Raw genomic sequence first — 26,219 nt, forward strand, 5'->3', positions numbered from 1 at the left:
TTTCTAATGATGTTAGGTTGATTTCACTGCATATATCATCCCACCCAAAGCACGGGGGAACATTTTTAAGAAAGCAAACAAATTATCCACTCCTTGAATGCTTAAATTGTGTGCATATGGGCATAATAACACATTATTACACACATGTACCATTATAAGAACGCAATGCATATCTAGTGCAAACAGGGCCGTTTCATGAGTGATAAAAGCATTTGGCAAAAGCACAACTAGTTTTGGGTGTCAAAAAAAAAAATACCTAGGAACCTTGAATCTAAGTGTTATAAGATGATATGGCAGACTTTTAAATATCATTTACAGATGGCAACTGCTACTCGCTAGGTCCTTGTTTGATGACTTTAATAGTAGATCTTCAATGTCAGAGGGATGAAAATTACAAAACATCCCATACAAAGAGGTTCAATGTGATCAAAGGACATTTGGCTACCTCAAGATTTCGGTCGCTCCACATATTAGATGGAGACCTAGGAGATCATTGTGTGCTGCGGTCCCGCTCATCCAATAATGATGGGCCTGCCACACCTGCTGTCGGATTCTGCACCGTTAACATTGCGGCAGACGGTGCTGGCAGTAGCACAGGTGCGATGCGGAAAAGAGCATGTTGTGCATTTCACTGCACTACGTGGCAGGCACTACACTGTGCCTGCCACTTGGTGCAATGAAATGTAGGGGGTACCATGGTTACCCTCCAGTGCATCCACACTGCCCCCCAACACAAGGGGGACCTGCAACGGGCCCCAGAACCTATCCCTGCCAGGCTTTCAATGGCGGTTCAACCGCCACGGAACAACGGCTTCCGCCGGCATCCTAATATGGCGGACGGTGCCTGCTAGTCACTGCCACCATTTTAGTGGTCCTGCTCTGCCCGGCAGGCAATCGTAATGATTGCTACCGGCGGAAAAGCATTGGATGGACTTTCCCTCCACCATGGTACCCACCGCCATCATGATGTGGCGGGGGGGGGTTCATGTTACGATGGAGGAGCGGTTGCCACTGCCAGGCCGGCGGTGATGATTGTTATGTCATCGTAATGAGCCCCTAAGTACACAACGCTCAGAAGGCGTGTTGAATAATTGTTGCATGTGCAGTTTCCACAGTATAGCAACTCAGTGAAAGGAACCAATGCATTGTCCCAACGAAAATGCACCCAATAAAGGGAACACCATGAAAAGGTACAGCAAGTTATTGTGTTATTGAACAGAAATAGAGGAGGGCAGATGCAAGAAAACAATACTTTTCATAGGTTTCTTTCTATAATACTCTTAAGGCCTTCTTCCGTCATAGCATATGAGACACACTGCAACTATCTCAATAGCAATATGTTAAGAGTTAGCTAGGTCTCTGGTCCTGATGATTCCATATCAAGAATTGATTAGTTGTAATGCCTTTCGTGATGATGTAGTAATAAGAAGTAGTTGGGTCTAAACAGAATCATGCACTTGGAACTAATCACTACTGCTACCAGCATCTACAGCATGCCTTTTTTAACTTACAAAGAATATTAACCATGTTAAACACGGTGGATGAATGGCAAATTGAAACAAGCAACAGATCCTTTAAAACCACAACCAAACAATCAGCTGTCATTTAATCATAATAAAAAACATTACAGAGTTCAGTAACTCTCATGTGGAGTTTTATTATACCCACCCTACCCTTGACCAAGTGCACGTTGCACATGGGTTTAAGGCTTATGCCTACAATCAGACTCAAGTATATGTGACTGGGGTTTTTATTGGTCTCCCTTACATCTCTAGAGTATGATAAAGACCAGGAACTGCAACTGTTGCTGAGGTTGTGGCCACCCTAATGAGTCGCTAGAGAACATAATATGTTAATGTAAAATATTGGTTCAGCTTCACGGAACATTTTCACGTATCTATTTTCTTGAATTAGATGTTAGAACAATCAAATCTGCCATTTTTTAGGGACTTCAGGTAAAGAATTCCCAACTCATCTGTATATTAATGAAATGCATAGGCCGGACAGTTGAAAAGCTGGATAACAATAAAAGACGGTGGCATTCAGAGTATTGTACGGAGAGAAAAAATGATTAGGGGTGAGTAAGGCTTTAGTTCAAGTTCAGTGTGTCTTTTAATTTAATAATACCTGCACGTGACTTTTTTTCTCAGATTTCCCGATGCGTTATGATAATTTATCTGCCGGTTAATAAGATATCTAGACCTAGCATTAATAAAAAATTGCACGTGTACTTTATTTCCAGACAGTCTGGAACTGTATGATAAGATTTTGTGGGTTTAATTAAACATTTAATTTGGCAGTCGGAAATCTGGAAAAAAGTTAGTTTCACTCCGAGAGGTGCGACAGGCGGGGAGGTTTCCGGGGTTGGTGTTTTGGGGGGGAGGTTGAGGATGAAAACAGTAGTTCATCTACCAATTCAACTTTGCACAAGCACTATATTCTCAAATGTTCTATTTTTTTTTTTAATTTTACACGATGTTCTTTTTATTGTAATCGTTTGTTGCACAGAAAACAGGACTTAACAGTTCAGAATTGAAGTCTAAGAAAATAACCTAGGCCCCATACTGTAAATGCACCGTATCTATGTTTATGAAATAATATAGGACAGTGTTTTATGGTTGTCTTTTAAATCAAGCCATGTTCACTTGTTTCTTTTTAATAAGAGCATTCATTTCAGGAAACAGCTCTCATTGAGTACTAGATATAAAGGGTGTCACGTTATCCTAGGAACCAATTTCCAATTCCAGATTTATGGCAATTTTTGTATTGTTCCTATGGATTAACTGTACGTTTTAAGCCTTCTAGTCTGTCTACAGTGTTGTATTACGTTTATTGATTCACTGGGCTGTAATGATTGTAATAATTTGAATTAATAAATCGATAAAGTATCACTTACTGTTACTGATGCGCTGGACCCTCAAGCTGTATATGCTCATTACCAAAATTCTCTGAACTCAAATGGAGAATCAGTAATACTTGCAAGCATCGGTGTGTGAATGAATAAGAGTGACACAACTATTTGTAACTTCGTCTTCTGTAATGCTTTATTGAAGAAACACATTTTGCAAAAGTAGTGAAACACAAATAAAAACATAATTATAATGTTATGTCATGGTTAATCATGGTCAAAATTGTAAAGAAAACATGTGTCACAACTAAAATGGCTCGCTGAGTCTATCATATGTCATATGTTTAAATGAGAGAAGAACACTGAATAAGTAGGTGCAAGCATGTAATGCCAGTAAGTTTGCCCTTTTACAGGTTCAGGTGTCACACATCTCCTTTATTGCCAACGTATTGAGAAGAATGTCAAGTAAACTTCAAACAGCTTAGGCATAACTCTGACATGATTCTGTTATTGATCCGTATAAGATGTGAACACTTTGATGTCATTTTCATCATCTACTGATAAGGTCGCCAGTCTTCCAAGTTCCATTCGTATTGTGGAATTATATCTTTAGCTAGTAATTGCACATCTGACCACTTTTTTATTGAGTACCACCAAGAACATTCATTGCATTGGTGTATTGTCCAACAGTCCATTTTATTTTCTGTCTATTCCTCAGCTGACACATTGAACAGTTGCTTCATCTTAGACACGTCGGAAGACAACCCGGATTCTGATAGTCAGTTTATCATTGCTCTGCCCCACGGGGCATCTCCTTCCTCTGCTTTCTTTTTTTCGAATTTACCTGCATCTATTGCGACCTCTTCAATCTCCTCTTCATTCATGACAGGAGCTCTGTTTGCAAAATTTGATTTTGTTTCAATGTACAATCGTTCGCCTTATAGTAGCATAACATTTACACAATTGCCTTCCACCCCCTCTGTGTTGCAAACCCCTAGCGGACCCAAATACTTTCCTCATCAGCATCGTTTTGCTTAACAGCTGTGAATTTTACTTTGAGAGGAGGCCCCACCTGTTCTACAGCTCTGTCCCTTTTGTTCAACTATTTCTCAGTGCTGCAGTCTGGTTACAAACAGTTAGCTCCCAAGGGATATCCTTTTATCAACAAGCACATCCACTTCACTCCCTGTGAATGTTTGCCGTTTTTGGTCTGCAATGGTGCATGATCTATAGTAGATGCAAATGTGCAAATAGTGGAATTTTTGTATAATAACATTCATATTTTTAAAGTTGGAATTCCCCATTGTAGGTGGTGGTACACACATTTGGATTTACCCCAGAAGAAATGGACCTCATATACGTTGTGTAAGAAATAGGTTCCATCCATTTAATTCCCCTGAATTTTTTCAGGCTACCCAGTTTTAGACATTTACTGTGAGCAAGTCTCATTAACTGAGTGTTCTTCTCTGTAAATTCTGAGTAAATGAGTGGGAAGTGTTTTCCACCACTGTCCACCTTTTAAGCTACTTGGGCAGCTGGGTGAGATGTTCTGGGCTGGTTACAAGCAAACACTTGAGCCCATACGGGGAACAGCCATGACAACGCGGGGATTACCCCACACTGCCATTACAGCGCAGGGATTGCAACGAAAGTCGTTACAACGACTTTCGCTGGAGGGCGCTGTTGGATAGGGAATAGTTGCATTTTCTATCCAACACCTTCCCTACTGTCAACGCGGGCTGGAGTTGGAATAGAAAATAAAATATTCCACTATTCATGCCCTCCAGCGAAAGTCGTTGTAACGACTTTCGTTGTAATCCCTGCGTTGTAATGGCACGGGTGGTAATACCACGCGTTGTCATGACATACAACAGCCCATACATATACACATGTGTGTGGCAAGAGTGTGTGAGACTACCATCTAGTATCCACACACAGGTAGCCTGTTACAGAAGGGACCTTTCATGGCCTGGTGCTGACCTGGTGTACGCCTTATAATGTCAGTGGGCAGTCATAGTGTACGTTTCTAATACTTTGTTGAAAGGCTATGTTCTCACTGCCTTATACCTTATCAGAGAAAACTGTACTACTGCACTTTTTTGCCACACTTAGCCCTAGAGATAAAGTTCTTGTATTAATTTTATGGTAAACATGTACACAGAGTGCAGATCCCTGTCACGTTTGTGATTACTGTACTTCTTACTGTTTCAAAAGACAAGGGAACCCAATAGGCAATTGGTCAGGGACCTTGGGTACGTATATAATTTCTAAAGACAGAGGTCCCTAGACAGATTAGAGATACTTAATTTAATAAATATAGACTGAATAGGCTCTAAATTCGTTGTCCAGCTGGACAGAATTTATTATTTAATAGGTATATGGCATAAAGTACATAAGAAATTAAAGTGGGACACAGCCAGCTTCCTACTGACACAAATAGACAGACAACAAATAGGGAAGGATTCAGGCAAGGGGAACGTGTCTGCATAACATAGATTATAGCAGACTTAGATAATGTGGGAACACCATTGCACAATAGGCTAAACACTGTATTACATGCATATGGTGTACAAAATGGCAACAGCGTTTCGATCGCTAGGACAAGATAGGGGGATCATCTTCAGGACATTCAGTTATTCATGCCTGTGTAAATATAGCTCAGGACAATACATTATTTATGCCTGAGTACATTCAGCAATTGTTGCGGTTTAGAGCCGGTATGCGGGCAATGGACAGTAATGCGTGGTTGCTGGGCTCAGCTTAGACAATATAAAGTGCCTCAGGACCTATCACAGTATCCGAGGGTTATAATAGTGATAGTGGGCGACGGGATCACTGTAATACCTGGAATTCCTCGGTGGGAATCAGGCCAAACGGGTCACGGTGCATCAATGAGAGGCAGCTGCTGGCTTCAATGCAGGAGACCGTGGAAAATCTCGGTTTACGTCCATATGGTGCGGTCCATATGGCGCCGTCCACGGTGACTAAATGGCATGAGTGAATGCTCAAGGTGTACTTCTTGCAGCACTTTGAGGGTTGCCATATTTCATTGGCACAGCCATAATCAGATCAAATGCCTTCGTCCCCTTACTGGGCCAAGTTAATTACTGTGCTGCACAGCAGCAGGATCAAAGTCCTCACCACACAAAATTTCCATTAACTTTTCTTGGCCCTGTTCATGATTAAAAAAAAGTGATGGGGAACCTGAATGTGCTAATTAACTTTTTACATTGCACCTGGCCTGGGCATGCCCAGAGCAACATAGAAGGAATGGGTAAGCTCTGGAGCCAGGCACACTATAGACACCCATTTGATGTTTTGGTGAGAAGGGATCAGACAGCTGTGCCAATTTGTGGGTGGAGTTGAGGCTCACAGGGAAGATCTTTTCATAGAACACTTGAGGTTGCCATCTATAAATGACTCAGAATGCTATTCAGGAGGGATGGGGTAGGAGAAAGTTATGATGTCCCTTCCTTGGGCTGGGCAAAGCTGCCCACCTCCAAGAACTTTGCATTCTTACTTATACTTAAAAAATCATTTTAAAATTCTGACTCTAGGAAGAGATGCGTGGCTAGTACTTTAAAAAATGAACGTGAAGCACAAGGCTGCACTGTTTCAAAAAAATGGCCGAAATGTTTTAACATCATCCATGTTGATGCCTCATGAAAGGCAGGGGAACCACTAATGTTTGTATAGAGTATTTTGGTCTTCCAAAGGTTCAGCAACCCCCCTAGGATAATTCCCAGAATGTCACCATAAGTCTTCTGGGAGGTTCAATTGATTTATTGTTTAAGGCACTCCGGAATCTTGTGCTCGTGTTCGGAGTCTCCGGAGTGAGTGGCCCCCTCTTGGTTGCTTCTAAAGCTGCAGTAGCACAGTATAGAGATAGAACAATGATTAATGTCCACATGGTATTAAATTGAAAATGCTTAATTAAATGTGTTTATATGAACAGTTGTTCATCATAATATATATTAACCGCATCCATGCGGCGCGAATTCCCCGCCCATGCTGACTCCGCCTTGCGCGGGCGGAGTCATGACAGAATGGTTCCGTCATCAGCACAGCTCAGCCAATGCTGATGACGGAACCGTTCTGTCATCAGCATCGAAGGGGTTAATGAAGATCATTGAAGGATGATACTGTCGGAAGATGTTATTGATGTGGTTGACAATGAGTTTAAATGCCTATTCTTATAACTATGGTTTCATTCTGAAACCATCTGTAGCCCTGACCTTCTATAATTGCAACCTTTGGTATTGTGTCTATGCATATGTTTAGGAGTGCTGTCATTATGGCCACGAGTTGGTGGAGTTGCATTTGATCTGGTGGTGTCACTATAGGTATTTCAAACCACCTTTTTGTAGATATTTGTAAATTCATGCATAGTGCATGTGGTATAAAGTACGTTTCCTCTTAAGAAGAACAAGTTCTGACTGGACAATGATTTTTTGAATGCTGTTGTTGTGTACCAGCGAGCTGGGGGTATTAGCCCACACCACCTACCCTGAGTATGCCTTGGACTGCTTTTCTTCAATACCCTGAGGGAGTCAAGTGCTGCAATGGGGTAGTTGCTTGCCAGTAAAAAGAAAGTTGTGGACTTATAACTTGGGAAGGACTCCCATCCTTCATTGCTAGTAATCCAATTTCTTACATAGCAGAGTATCAACAGTGCTTTTAAAGGTTTGATGGGCATCAGATAAAAACTAAACTAAATATGGCTCCTGTGTCCATTGTTGTCTAATCTTGTGCTTAATTCCCAGCCTCCTGCTATGCACATTTGCTTGGTGAAACATGGTGCACAGCCCATGAGACCTATTGACCGATACCTTGGTGAAAAGGAAAGTCACTATGTTGCAGAAAGCAGTATAAGGCACAGTTTTCAAACAAATAGGTTCTCCCTTACATTTTTACATTTCTTGAATCATACAAAATAGAAAACAGCAGGGGAAAACTCACCAGAAGGCACATATGTCGAACTTGTAACTTCACCTCTTGTGCCTTTTCATACAAAGTCAAGATTGTGTATGCCATCATGATTTCTAAATCATTACAAATGCAAATACACATTACAGTCATTGTTTATAGAAAGGAACAGGTAATGCAGCGTGCTTCAGTCTCTAGTACGAAACCACTTTGATACCTTTAATGGTAAACTATAAAAGATAATTGGGCAGGTATATGTGCCTACTGGTTCTGAAACCGATCGCAATTTTCACTCCACTTTTTTGCAACCAGAATTGCTTTTTAACATCCGACCTATGGGGCATATTATCAAGACAGGCAATAAATTTATCGCCGCTAAAACGGCAGTGAAGGGCTTGATAATATGCTCTACGGAATTGCAATTGAAGCCCATGTTAGATGTGAAGGACATCTAACCTGAGCTTCATTTGGAATAACATTGAGCATATTATGAAGCCCATTATCGCCGTTTTAGAGGCAGTTTTCTGCTGCTAAAGCTGCGATAATTTTATCGCCTGCCTTGATAATATGCCCCCCCATGTAACAAAAGGTTAGTTCATAAATTAAGGCATAGCAGGGTTTCGCAGAATGACTTGTCTAATTATTACTCATCAGGCAGGTCGCGATAACGTGATTATCTGCATTGACATGGACGGTGCCTGCAGATCACCACACCTGACATTGCATTTCAAAATGGAAAACTGCCTACTGCCCTCAAAGTTGCCACCCTGATTTCCAAACGGAAAGATGTCCAAAGTGGATCCTTTCCTCTTTGCAAATCAGTTACCCCCACAAACTGGGAGTCTGTGACTGATCATTGGTTTACAACATGAATTATGTAGCAAACCATAGACACAAACCATTGCTAGCTTACCAAATCGCAGTTTGGAAGGGGTGCCCCTTACACACCCGTTCCAGATTGCACATTGCTGATCAATTCCAAACCCATTTTATAATTCTGATTTTATTTGGTGAATAGCAATGTGAGTTCTGTACATATGTACAAGGGTATTGGCAAACCCAGACCTTCATTTTATGGAATCAGAGTTATGACTGCAAAAACCCTTTGCACATCTGGTCCAATATTATTAATAACTCGAACTGACGTACAAGCTCCACATTCCAAGTTCCTGTAATAAATCTTTATGCTTCCCCTAAACCAAACTGAGGGCCTGAATTAAAAACTGCTCTTGTAAAGAAGAAAAATACCCAATTAAAATGTGGTTCACTGATTGATTAATGGAAGCTGCATTTAATATGCTCCTTCTAAATGATTGCTTGGCACTGGACGATCAGCAGAAGGTAGGCGGGCCTATGGGACAAAAATACTTTTATCAAGAAGTTTGGAAAAAAGAATGTTACACTTAGAACATATAAACAATTCATTTGATTTCATAGGGTGGATTTAACTGAAAAAGTGTAACGAGGAGAAATATGTGTATTTCTCCTCGTTCCTTCCTCTATTCATGTGTGCTACATTCTGCAGGACACATTGAAAGAGACAAATGCCTCTTATGATTGTTTTTGTGCAGGAAGGTGCTCCTTCCTGCACAAAAACAATCCTGCATGTAAAATAGGTGCCCTTGCGCCATAGGGCAAGGATACCTGCGTAGGTGCTAGGCTGCCGAATTGGCATAAACACAGGAAGAAAGGACAGGAAAACCCCCTTTCACTTTGGTATATGGCACCGAGGGAGTGCTGCGGGCGGTAAAGCAGGGTAGGGGAGGGGCAGGATGGGGGTAGTGGAGTCCAACATACATCATTTTTGCCAGCTAGGCAATTGAAATAATCACATGTAGTGCGCTAATGTAAATACTAATAGGGTGCACACTAGTCACCAGACTTCGGGTATCAAACATAACACACAGGTGACCACCAACACTTTGGGATCATAGGTAAAGCACAATGTTAAGACATGAAATGCAGTACACAATGAAATGAAAACACACAAGTACCCATGGGTCATCAGCGGGCACCCTACTCATGAAATATCACTCTGTAAATATAGGCCTGAGTACCTTAGCTCACCCTCATTTCCTTACTGGGTACACACTGGGCTTTGCAATACTCCAGCTCCATTGAGCAGAGGCATTTATTGAGGTCTTCACCCGTCCTGATATCTTATGGTCGGTGCCCCCAAAGGTATGCACAACAAAGTGGCAGCAGCCCACGATCGCGCTGTGCAGCTGCGGTGACCCAGAACATGTAAGAGGCCTCTCCCAGTCTTCTATGCCCAATCCTTGCCTAGGCCTACCCACCCGTTTAGTGAGCCTGGAGATTGGATCTGAGTCAACAGAGGGCCGAACGGGACCTCCGTGGAGAATTCCCGCCTGCTGGGCCGATGGCTGGAAGAACGCCACAATCCATCCTAGGGTGGAGGGAACCACCCGGGCACTCAGGCGGCTCCCTTCTACCCGGACGGGCCCAACTGATACCTTACGTTGCACCTCCCCCGGATGCAGTAGGCGAGAGGTGTGAGAATCTTCTCTTTCTGCTGAGTTAAAATATTCTGACATTTTGTAAGAAATCATTCTAATATTTGGGAGAGTGACTGCCCGTTTCAAAAAATAATCACAGCTCTTGTCAGGATGAACCTTTACGACGGCCCGCCAGAAATGTGCATTTTAAACTTCTCTAAACTAGCTGTTTTAGACAGCCGGGTTAGAGAAAGTGCAAGCCTCCAGCACTCCTAAGAGCACTGAGAGAGTCCACTCCCTGCAATCCTGACTCTACTCTCACAGCATGACAGCAGCTCAAGCATTGGGTAGTGCAGTTTCCTGGGTCTGAAGATTCGAGGAGCGAAGACACCCGAACGAGAAGGACTTTGTGTAAAAAATCATCAAGGTAAGTGCCTTTAAAAAAAAATATTTTCATGCCACTCATATTTTGCCCACTCTACCACCTTAAATACATGCCAGCCGCCACTGTATAACAGTGGTTCCAACAAGGTTGCTGTTTGTTATCACTCTTATTAGTGGTGTATATATGAAATCGAGGCTGAGATGAAACATATCTTGGCAGTCCATGGAAGAACTGGATGGAGAGTTTGCCCGCAATTAAACACATGAGCAGGAAGTTCAATCTTGACCCCACAAATTGAGTAAGTATGGGGATCTTATTGTCCCCCTTCATACCTGATCTGAGGACGCATGCCAATGTATAATTCATTTCTGGCGGGATTGGTCTATTATCGGGGTTCCTAAGGAAAGTTAGGGAAATCATTCACCAGTGTATCATATTAAAGTAACTAACATCTTAAAGTTTTTTGTAAGCATGATTTTTAACATACAAGGAAGTGTAGCATTGGTGGCGGACTATTAGCATTTGAGTTGTCAATGGTCACATTCCTGACATGTTTTCAGCGATTGCTTACCACACGCTTATCACATTTGGGCAGACTGGATGCTGCCACCTTTGACACTTTGCGCCTCGGTAGCATGAGTATTTCGAATGCAGCTAATAGTTAGTGTGTGCCATCATGCATCTGGTGGAGAAGTTAGATCCTGTGATTGTCTGTCTTTTGGCAAGGGATTTTTAAATAATGTTTTTCTATTACGATTTTTTGTATTATTATAGTTTTTATATGGAAACTTTACCTTGTTTTAGGCCGAAATTTGCCGACGTTCAACATTAGGAGCACGACCATCTACAAATAAAACTACAGAGGATACACTTTTTGAGGATGGATGACCATTCTTTGGGAATATATGTACCTCCACGTTCGGAGGCCATGATACCTTTAGATTGGATCCACCTTGCTAAAGAAAAAAGTTAACACCTACAAGACAATAACAGTGGGGCATATTACCAAGGGCATTATCGCCGCATTAGCGGGACTTTTTACCGCTAATGCGGCGATAATTTTATCGCCTTATTACCAAGCTGTCGCTAACACCAGTTAGCGATAGCTGGTAGGCGATAGCGGGCATTTAGGGGCCCACTTTGCATGTCAGCGATAATTATCGCTAATGACATGCAAAGTGGACGTGCCAAGATGTTAGCGACTGAAAACAGTCGCTAACACCTCTAACTCCTATTAACAACTTTTGAAAATATTCGCGCTAAGCGCGAATATCTCCAAAAGCTAACGCCTGCTAAAAGCAGTTCTTAGCATAACATGGCTAAGAGCATTGTCACGATAATGCATGAATATCGCTAATTTTTCAGCGATATTCATGCATTTTACAGGATTTTTACCGCTTTTGAGATAAACCTTGATAATATCAAGGTATCTCAGCGGTAAAAATCGTCGGTGCTCGGCGATATTTTTTTCCCGCTAACCAAGCAATAGTGATAATTATCGCTATTGCTTGGTAATATGCCCCAGTGTACCTTGGATTTTCGGAAAAGTTGAAGAATATTTTATAAAAATTTACCATTATCTTGGTAGAATAAATGATATATTTGTATGTAATGTGACATGGACTATGGACATTTGTTTTTTAATGCAATGAGGGTTATTAATGAAGAATTGTCTGGAGTATTTTTGTGAAGTAATGGTCTCAAACCAATTAACATGGCATAGTCAATACACTAATAGTATTGCTAACTACAAATAGACATTGATAATCTATGCATAAGGAGAACCCCCTGTTCTGTACTGTAGTGTATGCCCAGGTTCTGTTAGGGGCTTACGGCCTATCCCCTTCTTAGATATATATATTAATCAGTGCCAGAAACTAGGTAACTAATTTGCTGCCAAATTTAAGGAGCTTCATTGGCCTGGCAGAAATCTCTATGCCTTCAAAGGAGGTACTATTATGGCAGCTCCAGTGAGAGCACTAAAGGTTTGCTGAGCGTTTCCGCAGCCCTTTTTGTTTTTCAAAAACATGCTTCTAAAGCAGGAGTTTATTTTTGTAAAAAAAAGTAACAAAGATCCTGACACTGTGGGAGATTTCTTCAAGGCTAGTGGTCCTGAACAGAAAAGCAATACATCAGACTGTCTGCACTTAATAGGTCGGGCAGTCCGACGTACTGACACTAAAGGCCCCAACTCTGTAGAGACATCCGTGTAGGGTTTCTGCCGGCGGCTTGGAGGTCCTACCTCCCTAGCTTTACATAGACCCATCCCCATTCTTATCACAGGCAGAGGCAGTGGGGTCACTACTGTGAAACACATTCAGTCCAGCTGAATCCAAATAGAGTGGATTAGCCATCAGTTTGTCAGACAAAGTGCTCTGTCGCATTTTTGGTTGAGTACCCTTTCCATCAAAGTCTAAATCAGACCCTTAATAAACACAATCTGATTATTCGATGTTTATTTGTAGAATGTGTTTTGGTAGACATGTGTTTACATATTTTTTGTTGCTATGTATATAATTTTTTTTCATGTTTTAAACTTTGTGAATTAAAGTGTGCTTTTCTGTATTTGTTGTAATGGAGGATTGTAACAGTATGCTTGGTGATGCGCGCCATAGTAATGGTATACGTGGTAATTACACTTTTAATAATACCCTATGTATATGAATGTTAGTGTGTTTCATGGTGAAAACATGTGTAGTAGTAGTTAGTGTGTTGTAAGAACAGCGTGGTTTAGGTGTTTGTGGTAAAGGCACTCGTTGTTCCATCATACATCCACCACAGAATACTACAATTAGCTGACAAGTACAATACATTACCAGAAAATAAAGAAAGCAAATTGAGCAAAAATATTGTTTGGCTCCTAAGTGGTTATAACATACATTAGAAGGCATTTAAAAGTTGCATACAATGGTTTAATCAATTAGCTGACATACACATACACCCCCGCACACACACACACACACGCGCACACACACACACACACACAAACACACAGAGACATACACTTGTGACCATCCTTGTGGGGACTATGTGTGAATAGCTGCCTTGTGGGGAGTAACCTTTCCCAATGTAGTTAAAATATACTAATAACAGAAAAATGTTAAGAAAAAATTCATGATACAGGATCCTGCTTCACATTTGCAAATATATTGTTATTTAATCGTGCGCACAGCACCATACTTGTGGGGACTTGAACACGTGATACCATCCTTGTGGGGACCTAGTCTACACTATTTGTAAATGAATATAGTCAAAGGCACATGACTAAATGTTTATTTTATCAACAATATACACAAACATCATTATAATCTATTCATATATGAGTTGCTGCATGTATACTAGGGGTATACATTATAGACAGATTATGATAATGTGCCAGAAAATGTCATATCATGCATATATAAAAACCCATAAAGCTGTATTTAACCTATTTATCAGGGTTTAAAATCTTAAGAGATAAGGGAACTAACACATAAAGAAATTAACATATGCAACTAAGGAATATGGTCAAGTGGAACCCAGAGCTTGATTACCTGCTTACATGTTTGATAGATGTTCAAGTCCCCATAGAGATAGTGAGTGAAGATCATTGTGTTTAAGTCTCCATAGAATTAGTGTGTACATTCAAAGCTTAAATCCTGTTATAAAGAGTGTGAATATAATGATGTTCAAGTCCACACAGAGGTTGTGTGTAATTATAGGAATGCTCAAGTCCCCACAGAGATGCTATGTTAATATAGCAATGTTTAGGTCCCCACAGAGATAGTGTGTTGGTGTGTTATTATAGTGATGTTCATGTCCCCACAAAGATAGTGTGTTATTACAGTGTAGTTTAAGTCTCCAAAAAGATAGTGTGTTAATATAGCGATGTTTAAGTCCCCATAGAGATAATGCATGAAGGTGATGGTGTTCAAGTCCCCATTAAAAACGGGGCCAATTTACAAAGGTAACCTTAGACAAAAAGTCTAACTTTACTACTTTTCAGTATTCGCAAAGGTAAATTTAGACCAAAAGTCGAACTTTACTACTTTTCAATATTCACAAAGCCCCATACAGAGAATGTGAAGCTGATTATTATTGAAATGTTTCAGACACTCACACTCACCCTCAGTCACAGATCCATCATCGTTCTTTAGCTCACTTCGCCCTCCCGGTTCAGACCCTGCTATATGCAAATCAGTCTTGACCCTGTGCCTCATGGGAAGAATCCAGCCTGAATGCCAAGCCATTTCTTCCCTGGACCTTAAACAAGCATCCTGGGACTGGTTTCGGGCTAACAGCTCTCATCTGCCAGGCTAGCTTGAATCCAGTGGCAAAGTTTGCAGTCAGATACAGAAAAGTTAACACCAATCCTCATGTTAGAAGAATAAAGCAGCCTTACAAAGTCAAAGTCAAAGTCAAAGATTTTATTTGTTTCGGTACTCTATTGAGGACCACAAATTTGTTTAAAATTTACACACAGTTATTTATACAATTTAATACATTTTCAATGAAATTGATAAAAATTTATAAATTTTATAGCAAACAAATTCATTCGGCGGCCTTTTGCATATTTGTAGCAGATCTTTAGCATTAACAATCCTACATGTCCGATAGATGGGATCAAGACACGTTAAACGAGCATTTACCACTTTGTTGTTTGGGCATATAAATAAGAGGTGCTCAAGATTCTGTGTACCCCCCTGGCAGAGAGTACATAGCGAAGAACTATCTATTCTCCAGGTAGAGGTAAAGGTTAGCACGGGTAGTATATCCATACGCAACATCATAATTGCCCGCCTTGCACCATGTGTGAGAGAATAGTCTAAGTAGGGCTGATCATGCTTATATTCCAAAGAGTTAGCATAAGATTTATACATAGATAGTTTAATACAGTATAATTGATCAAGCTCGAAACTCAATTTGGGGGTAAAATTTTTTAGGAAGAGTTTGAGTTGAGCAGGTGTCCAAGATAACAAAATTTCTAAACTGATTTTAGCTAACTGAAATGCCTCTCTCATATTTCTGAAAAAGGTAAAATGAGTGGAATTTTTATCAAAAGTCTCGATCTTTACCAGGCCTCGTAAAGTATCTTCTTTAGAATGGAGAAGGTTGTAAGCCCACCTGATGATGCTTGCTACAGCTGTAGCATATGCGCTGGTGATAGAAAATTCCAGTCTTACAGCCTGATTCATGTAGGCAATAGCGCTCGCAAAAGGGCCAGATTCTGAGAATCTGGCCCTTTGCGAGTGCGATTTTTGCATTTGGTATTCACAATCCCAAATGCAAAAATCACTATTTAAGAAATCGCATATTTGCGAGGAATGGCATTTAAGGAATCTCTAATAGAGATTCCTCAAATGCTATTCATGACACATCAAGAAATTGCGATTTTGCACTTTTGGAGCCGCTATTTACCGAGAGGTCAGACCTGTCGGTAAATAGCAAAAACTCAGAAAAATGCTTTTAAAAGCATTTTTCTAAGTTGCATGTTGCGCACACACATGTCCTTTGGACATGTGTGTGCGCAACACCTGTTCAAATGTGCATTTTAGGGGTGCTACAGGGCGTCCTTTGGATACCCCTGGCACCCTTAAAATCGCTATCTTATTTGCGAGTAGCAAATTGCAACTCGCAAATAAGGGATACTCCCCATTCATTCCTATGGGCCATAGGAATGAATGGGGAGTTTTTGCGAGTAGCAATTTGCTACTCGCAAATAAAGAACATGTAGGAATCGCTATTTTATTAGCAATTCCTACATGAATGCCGTTTTGCGTGTCCTCAATAGCGAGTCGCTATGATTCGCTATTAGGGCCATGCAAAACGGCCCGTACATGAATCAGGCTGTTAGTGCCTGCACTGGTGTAGAAGTTGAGACTTTCAGTATTTTCTTTAGTGTTTTGCCCTCTTTTAAATCCATATAGGACCATTGTTTTGAAGGAATATATTCAGAGGCATATGACAGAACCGGGGGAATCTTTGCTTTATAGACTTTTATTAATGCTGAGAAATGCCTATTTCCAGTGGCCGAGTACAATCGTGAGATGGCCCCAGCATGTAAGTCACATTTCCTTTTTAGATGGTTAATTTGTTTAATGTTATTCATATTGCAAGAGAAAATTCTGCCCAGATAGGTATATTCCTCTACCTGCTCTAACCGCTCTCCACCCAGCTTCCAGCAATACCTAACACCTTTTTTCTTTTTCGAAAATGCGACCACTTTTGTTTTATTTATATTAGGAATTAGAAAATTTTCTTTAGAGTAGTTATATAAAATGTCTAAAAGGCGTTGGAGTCCAAAAGGCGTTAAGTCAAATATAACTATGTCGTCCGCATATAGTAGAGCATGTATGCGTTGAGTGGCGATCTTCGGGGGCGTGCATAACCCCTGTTGCAGTTGTGATGGTAAATCGCTTAAGTACAAAGAAAATAAAATCGGGGCTAAAAGACACCCTTGTTTTAGTCCATTTGATGTCCATATTATTTTAGACAAGCCCTTATCGCTCCCCATTTGTACTCGGCACCAAGTGTTGCTGTGGAGATTCACTATTACCTGTAGCAGTCGTTCAGGGATTCCCATCCTTTTTAGTTTATTCCACAGGGTCGGTCTATCCACTCGATCAAAGGCAGTGGTGTAATCAATGAAAGCTGCGTATATGGGTTGTGACTTCCCTGCTACATATTTATCAAGAATTGTTTGGAAAATTGCTATATTATCTGTAACTGAGTGATTAGGTCGAAATCCAGCCTGAAACATGGGAATTAGATCCAACGAAAATGCCCAGGATTTTAATCTGTCCAATATTTCCGCTGCGAAGATCTTCCCGGCAGCGTCCATCAACGCTATTTGTCTGTAATTTCCTGCTATGTTTCTATTTCCTTTTTTGTGTATGGGAATAATTATGCTTCCCTGCCAGGACTTTGGTACTTTTCCTGAGTCAAAGATGTAATTAAACAAAGGTGAGAGCATCAGGCTCCACTTCTTAGGATCGGCTTGATAGACCTTAATGGGGATCTGGTCTGGGCCGGATGCTCCCGTGCTTCTTGCCTTTCTAATATTCATAGCAATAGAGACTGCCGAAGTCTTGATGGTCTTGGTATCTTCGGTTTCCATCTCTTGAACAACAGCCTCCGTTACCATAGTTGTAGAATTAGGTTTGTATAAAACGCTCAAGTAACTGTCCCAGTCTTCCTCTGATGCTGGGGTTGCTTCCAGCTTCTTTTTAGATCCAGTCATTTTCGCAATCAGAGACCAGTATTTGCGCTGATTACATTGTTTGACTGCTAATTGGATATCAATCCAGTTAGAGTCCTGAACCAGTTTTTTCTGTTTAGTTTTTTCTCTTCGTATTTGATTCTTTAATCTATTGATTTCCACTTTATTTGCCGAAGAGAAACTCAGATGTTGTGCTCGGATTAATCTATTAAGCTTTTTTACAGTAGGTTGATTCCAATTTTTTATCCTATTAGTATTTTTACTTTTCACTGGTCTATCCTGTTGTGATTTGCTTAGAAGTCCGTACTTGAGATGATAGATTATATTTTCGAAGTTCTGTATAGGATCATCTGAATAGATGGTAGTCAACAACTGGGTATGAGTGAGTAGAGTTTTTAAATAATCCAGGTTATCTGAGCACCAATAAATTCGACGTTGGACTATATTTACTTCGGTTTCGGTTTTGTAGAATATTGGCTGGTTCATAGAACTGGTCTGTGCAATCCAAAGAGTTGTTAAATGTAAAAGTGCGTGGTCGCTGTCTTCTTTAAAGTTAATTGAGAGTTGGGTGATTTGTTCCTTTTCTTCTATCCCACAGATAAAATAATCAAGGGTAGACGGAGCTCCATTTCCCTGCCTTGTGTGGGATGCTGGTTTATCTCCCTTAATATTACCATTTAAAATTATCCCATTTATGCTAGGAAGGAATGATAGTAGTGATCTTCCTCTCTTATCTGATTTTGCTCCCTTAGGGAGTTGTGGGAGAGATATTTCAAGAGATTCCTCTTTAAAAAGTTTGGCCCATTTCTCAATTTCTCTATTTGAAATTTTGGCGTTCATATCACCCATGATAATGTATGGCATATAGTGGCGATCACCAAGTGTGCGAATAATAATTTCCGTTAAGTGATCAAATAAAGAATCGTATTCATTACTAGGAGGAGCATAGATGTTAAATAGCAGTATTTTATTCTGGGTGGTTGCTGATTGGGATTTGAATGACACCTTAATACATTGTAGGATATCTGAATTTGTATCGATAATTTCTTGTGACCAAGAATATTCCTCGCGTAATAAGATTGCCAGACCTCCCTTCGCATGGCCCCTTTTAGATCTTTTTGCGGGGATTTCATAGACATAGTATCCTTTTTGTGAGAAGGACTCAATTGACCATGTTTCCTGTAAAGCAAGGATATCTAGGAGATCTTTTGTTGCTTCTTTCAATTTCTTAGCTGTTTTCCCAGCCAGATTCCATGTCGCTATCGTCAAGCCTTTGCTAAACCAGATGTTGTTGAGGTTTATCCATTTTTTTACAGTTTAAAGTCGTCGATAACCATGCCCAGGATTTTATTGAATTTCCAGCATTACTTAGTGCGGACTCACGGGACCATACTGTCCTTTCACCATGAGTTACTAAAATTTTTAGTGTGTCTTTTCCCATATTATTTGGTGCAGAGTCTCCCCATTTAGTACTAAAGTTATTATTTCTTTTGTCAAATTGACCAACTGAATCGTTGTTTTGAATGCTTCTTCTAGGTTCAGATACTGAGATCACATCATAGCCGTTCTTATGTAGGATTTCCTTCTGATTATTATTCCTGGGAGCACTGGAGACAGAAATGAGACTTGTGCTAATTTGTCATTATTTTTATTTGGAAAGAGTACCAGATCTATTTCATTACTTGTAAGAGATTGCAGTGATGGGATTTGTTGTAAGAGATTAATTATTCTGCCTCGATTGAATGGCATATTGTCTGTAGGGAACAGTTCTTCGATTATTACATGCTTTGATGGAGTTTCTTCCCACAACTGGGATTTGTTGTCTTGTATTACTTTTGTGTCGTTGATCTTTGGCTCTGTTATTTTAGTTGCTGGGGCAGGACAATATTCTTCTGCTTTAGGGTTCAAAGATTTCACCATCGGTGTTACTTGAGTTACTGGAGGATCCACGGGATTGTTTAAGAAAGTAGATTTTTGGAATTTAAGCTTACACCCTTTTTTCTTTTGTATTCTTCTTAATGGTTTTCTTCTCTTTTTCTTACCCCTGGCTCCTTCCTGTTCTTTAGTATGTAAAGTCATCCCCATTTGGTTTGGTTCCTGTTCAGCGAGAACTCCTATTGTCTCCACTTTATTGTCGCAGACTCTTGAATCTAAGCCTGTGTTATTTACATTTTTTTGAGAAAATGGGAAACTGCTTAATTATATTATTGGGAGTATTATTAAGATCTTCTCTGAATAGTCTTTTAAGAGAATAAGTGATGGGAGATTTTTTGTTTTTCCTTAATTCCTTAGTTTTAGACTCTGTTATTACTACATCAGTAGTTTGAGAACTAGCTTCTCATTTTTTTGAAGATGTAGTTTCGTTATTTTGGCATTTTATCTGTTTCGTGTTTTTTTGACAGTACAATAGTTAGATCTTTTTTCTTCTTTTCTTCCACTAGGAATTTAAGTATACCTATTTGAACGTCGAGCGTGTCATCTGAGTTAGCTAAGATTTGACCAAGATGGGTAAGAACTGATTCCATGATTTCCTGCAGGGTAAACAAAGCTTTTGACAGGGGTGAAACAGAGGTTGCAGAAGTTAGATTTGGAAAATAAGGATCAGTGAGGGTAACATGGTTAGAATAGTGTTGAGGTGATTTTTCAGGAAAACTAGTAAGATGATGTTTTTGGCTTAGCGGAATTTCCGATTTTTCATTTTCTATCTTCGTGTTGTTACTTGCATAATCCTCCAAACATAGTTCGCTCTCCGTGAGTTTTATAGGAGTTGAGGATTTTATTTGAGACATATCATGAATCGATTTTTGGTGATCCTCGGCAGAAGAGATCTTGGTTTGATTACTCCCAGTGGTTATGAAACTTTGATTATGATTACTTTGATGAAAGGAGAGTAGCGACTGATGTTTGACTTTATTTTCCGTGAGTTCGAGCTTATTTTCAACTTCTGAGGTATTAATAGATGAGTGTTTTTTCACGGATAGGGAGGAAAAATATTTATTGATAGCTGGAGTACAGGTTAACTGACCAGGTTTCTGTGCCTTATCAGTGGATTTTCTGACGGCTTCGTCAGTACCCATGCGCCTCATATATATTGTTCGTGAGCATAGTTTTTTTAATGCCATTAGGAAGGTCGACGAGTCAATGGAGGAGCTTTTGAAATCACTATTATTTCGTTGTATTTGCTTAGGTAGACAGAAATAAGGCTTGTAAGGAAAAGGGTGTATTATGCTTAACTGAAAGCTGAGAAAAGCGATGTGACAGGTTCCTTGACCTTATTCGCAACCTGGAAGAGTTAGTTGTTAGTGTGCACGTCTCACCCTCAAGGTTTACCGATGGTTCCTGTTACTCATGAGGTCCAGAGCTCTTAGTGCAAATGTAAATGGGGTGGCCCGTCCCGTCCTTGGACGTCCCCGGACGGCCACAGATGGCCCGCCCTTTGCCCGGGCTTTGCTCCGTGCGCCGACCCGCGCGCGTCCCGCAATGCGCGTCACAGGGTTTGGTTAAATATTGCTTGGAGTTGTAGGGGCGTGGCACTGGGAGGGGGCGCGGCTCGCTCGGGAAGAGGACCCAGCTACAGGTGATGGCTGCTGGTCCTCGCAGTCCCGGGGCCGGCGCCTCTCTCTCCTCTGCGGCCACTCGTCACGCGCAGCCCTTTAGGAAACAGCAGGTTCAAATTCACAGCTTCAGCTACTCCTGTAGCAAGGAAATCAGAGCACACAGCGATGAACACTTCTCTGTAGCGAGCAGCCTTACATTTTTGTCTTTGGGTTACATGCAAGAGTGATAACTTGAAAACAGAATTTAAAGGCAACTGTTTTTACTGCTCAGACTTTCTTAAACCACCAAACATTAGCTCGCCGGACATGACCCATCAAGTGGATCAGACCCTCAATTTGGGAAACACTGGTGTACACACAATAGCTGGATTTGTGGCAGGACCCTAAGAGAAATTGAGAGCTACATAGCTACCCCAACCCAGACAAATGCTGGCAAGGACCAGATGATAAGTGCAGATGGCTCAGACATCATTTACCTACAAATACTAGGTTTCATGTACCAGGTCAGGAGCTTAATTAAAAATGGGGACTATGTGACAAATACAGAGGCCATACTGCACTGTTTCCTGAGATAGGAGCGGCCTTGCATCACAGTGCTTTAAAGCGTCTTTGTGTTTCATGCTGCGTGGGACACTATGTCATTGTTGTGGGGACTGAGGAGGACTACAGAGGCTATACTGCTCTATTTCCTGGAGGAGGACAAGGGACTTTGCATCACTGCACTTTAAAGTGTCTGTTCCCCCTGCATAGGACACTGTGACAGTGATTTGGAGTCTGAGGAGGACCACAGGGGCCATATTGCACTGTTTACTTGAGAAGGCTGGGACTCGCACCACATCACTTTAAAGCACGCCCCCATTTTCCACTGCCGAGATGCTGTGACAGTGTTGCAGAGATGGACTACCAGGGCCATACTGATATGCTTCCTAGAGGAGGGCGAGGGGCCTTGCATCACAGTGTTTTGAAACATTCTTCTGGTTCTCATTGTGCAAAATGCTGTTACAGTGTTGCGGATGCCACAGGTGACATTAGGGACCACACTGCACTGCTTCATGGTTAGGCCGAGCCTAGCACTATGTTGCTTTAAAGAGCACTTCTGTTTCCTTTTGCTCGGGACACAGTGACAATGTTTTAAGGGCTGAGGAGAACTAGGCCATACTGCACTGCTCCCTGGAGGACGTGTGGCCTTGCACCACAGCTCTTTAAAGTAATCTTCTGTTTCCTACTGTGTGGGATGTTGCAAGTGTTTTAGGGGTCAATGAGAACAACATGGGCCATACTGCACTGCTTACTGAGAAGCTGGGGCCTTGCACAACAGAGCTTTATAGTGCACTTCTGTAGTGCAGGTCCGTCTGTGACCGTCCACGGCGGTAAGGGGCTAGGTTGTAAGCATGAGCGAATTTTGCGGATCTCGCGTTCGCGAATTTTGCGGATTTGCGGATTCGCAATCCGCAAAATCCGCGAATTCCCGCGAATTTGCGGATTTTTTTTTTTTTTGTGTTCGCCCGTGTTTCTGCCAGTTCGCGAGGGTTTTTACAATTTTGCAATTTGCGAACTTACCTGTCGGGTCGCAAGTTTTGCGAACTTGTTGTTTCTACGTGTCCAGCCTGTTTGGGACACTCTTCTTCATCACTGCCACTCTCTGTCACCACTGCCACTCTCTGACTACTCATGCCACCCTCTGGCCCACCCATGCCACCCTCTGTTTCATCACCACACCCTCTGGTTGTCCAGTGTACATTATTTTCGGCAAAGCAAAGCACACCTTCCCTGCCTCAAGTGACCTGAATTAATTTGGGGCTGATTAATGTGTCACAGAATATTTTTTTAGCTGGCACCTGCTTCCTTAGTGCGCCCTGATTAGTGATCTTTTGCACTTGCTAAGTGCTTTCATTGTTGCAAAATTAGTTACAACACCTGCCCTGCCCCAACTGACAATAATGAATTAGGGGCTGATTAATGGATTTTAACTTCCAGCCTGGCTCCTGCTTGTCTCCCTTAGCTGTAATTCAGGACCTTTGTGGCATATGTGTAACTATTCTGAGGTTCAGAGCAGGGTCACATAATAGTTTCAACTGGCAACTGAACTCTGGAGGGGCCCCTCAGGAAGCACTACAGGAAATGGCTACTAATGATGTGCCTGAACTTTTGAACCTGGTAAGTAGTTACTTTCAGTTTTGCTAAGATCGTATTTCTGCAATTTTGCACTTATTCGCGGGGCGCGAACTCACGCGAACAGTGCGAGCAGTGCGAGCAAAATCCGCTGCTCGCGGATTTGCGGATTTTGCGGGAAATTCGCAAATCTCGCGGATTGCGGATTTCCCGAAAATCCGCAAAATCCGCGAGCGGAACGGATTTTCCGCCCATGCCTACTAGGTTGGTCCACACACAATGAGCTTCACCACAATACCTAAGTGTGCCGCAATTGACTGTTTTTTAGAGTGTGCAGTTAATGTTAATGTTAAGAATAATTTATAGAGGGCACGTACACCAGAAGGTTGCATGGCGCTGTGATAGGGTGCCATCCATTACCTGGGGAAAAGTCAGTTGGAGGCTTGTGCAAAGAGCCAAGTTTTGAGTAACCTTCTAAATAGCAGGAGGTCAGCGCAAGCGCAAATCTCCGGGGGAAGGAGTTCCACAGTCTGGGGGCAAGAAACGCAAATCTGCAGCCTCCAGGCCGTTTCTGTTTGAACTTGGGGGTGGAAAGGAGCCAGAGGTGAGCTGAACGGAGGTTGCCGGATGGGGTGTGCTTGAGTATCAATTTGTTGATGAATATTTTGACTGTGCAAGGATTTGAAAATCAAGCATCCAGTTTTAAAGGTGCAGCGTTGGAGGATGGAGAGCCAGTTGAAGTTGAAGGATCAGTCTGGCGACCAGATTCTGAACCATCTGTAGCCGTTTAAACAGGTACAGTGGCATGCCCAGGTAGACAGAGTTTGCGTAGTCCAGGTGCGACAGGACCGTGGCTATCACTACCTGGGTAAGGGCGTCCTGTGTGAGTAAGCGGCGGATCTTCCTGGTCTTTCGCAGTTGGAAAAAGCATTTAGATATTACTGACCCAACCTGAGCTTTAAGAGTGAGGTCGCTGTTAAGGGTGAGTCTGAGTGTTTTAATCGAGGAGGAGGGAGTGGGTGAGGGCCCTTGCTCTGTCGGCCAATAGCGTGGTCCCCAGAACTTGTGGGTATCTCCAGTGAGGACTAGCTCTGTATTACCTGGGTTAAGCCTAAGGTGGTTGTGATCCATCCACTGTTGGATGTGCAGCCAGGTGGCATGGAATTCGGTGACAGAGCTGTGGGAGTTGTCGATTGTGAAGACCTGCTGCAGGTCGTCCGCGTAGTTGAAATCTGTGACCTTTCTGTCTTTGAGGGACTGAATCAAGAAGAGGATGTAGAGGTTGAACAGGTGAGGGGAGAGTGAGGAGCCTTGCGGAACACCACACGTCATTCTTTGTTTGGGGGCTGTGAAGTGGCCTGCGCGATTAGCCTGGGACCTGTCGTCCAGGAACGAGCGGAGCCAATCGGCTGCGACGCCCTGAATGCCTGCTTGCCTGACACGGTTTTCCAGTATGGTATGATCGACTGTGTCGAAGGGGGTGGAAAGGTCAAGCAATACTAGTACCTGAGGGTAGCTTCTGTCTGCATTGTCGCGGAGTGTGTCCAAGACTGCTAGTATCACGGTTTCTGTGGAGTGTGCAGGACGGAAGCCTGCTTGATGTGGGTCAAGGTATTTTGAATCTTCCATGAAGTTGGACAGATATTTTGCTACATAGGCCTCCAGTACTTTCACCAGAAAAGGAAGCAAGGAGATGGGGCGATAGTTAGAGAGGGACCACTATGGCTTCTTTAAACGCATTAGGAACGCGACCAGCCGAAAGTGAGTCCTTTAGCAGGATGAGGGCATGGCCCGGGAATTTTGAGCAGGAGTCTTTTTGTATGTGAGGGGGACAGCAGTCCGTGGTGGCTCCTGACTGGACTCTTGCCAAGAGGTCCTGGAAGGTCTCGGTGCTGAGGTCGGGAAGCAGCTGAGTGTGCGGTTGTTACTCTGCGTGGGGAAGGGAGACACAGTGGGGAGGAGTTTAGGGATGCTAGCTTTGATGGCAGTGATCTTATCAATAAAATAGTTATTCAATGAGTCGCACAGAGCTTGGGTAGGGGTGGCCTTAGGAACAATTCTATCCGGGTTGGATAACTCGTTCAAGATTGAGATGAGTTTTTGTTAGAAGTGAGGATACTTGTGGAGAAGTGAGCGGCTTTGGCTGAGACAATGGCCTTCATGCATTCTTTCCATGCTATAGTGTACAGTAGTTTTTTGTCAGGGGAATAGCTATGTCACCATTGCCTTTCTAAATGGCGCAGAACCTGCTTTTGGGATTTGAGTTCCGGGGAGAATCATCTCTGGGTGTTGGCGCGGCGGGCAAGTTTAACTTTTTTTAGGGGAGCGTGCTTATCGTTAGCTGTGAGAAGCCAGCCTGTGCGATTTGCTTTAGATGTATTTCTATCTGAGTCAGGTGTGGAGGCAGTGCTGACCAGCATTTCAAGGAATTCCTTTTTGTTAATGGAGTTCCATTCCCTAACCAGCCAGCCAGCGACTGTGAGCGTCTTCTCTGTGGCAAAGTTCCCAAGGGTAAATTTCAATAGATAGTGATTGGACCAGATGCAGGGGAGAGTAGAAAGGGCAGAAGTTAACGGCTAGTTAGTCCAGACATTATCCAGAATGTGACCTTTAAGGTGTGTGGGTGAAGAGACCTGTTGGGCGAAGTTCATATTAGTGAGGAGATCAGTCAGTTGAGCCGACTGAGGTCCTTTGAGAGGGTCATTATACCAATAGTTGAAATCGCCCACCAGGAGGA

Source organism: Lissotriton vulgaris, chromosome 5, assembly GCF_964263255.1.
Source record: "Lissotriton vulgaris chromosome 5, aLisVul1.2, whole genome shotgun sequence".
Classification (NCBI taxonomy): Eukaryota; Metazoa; Chordata; class Amphibia; order Caudata; family Salamandridae; genus Lissotriton; species Lissotriton vulgaris.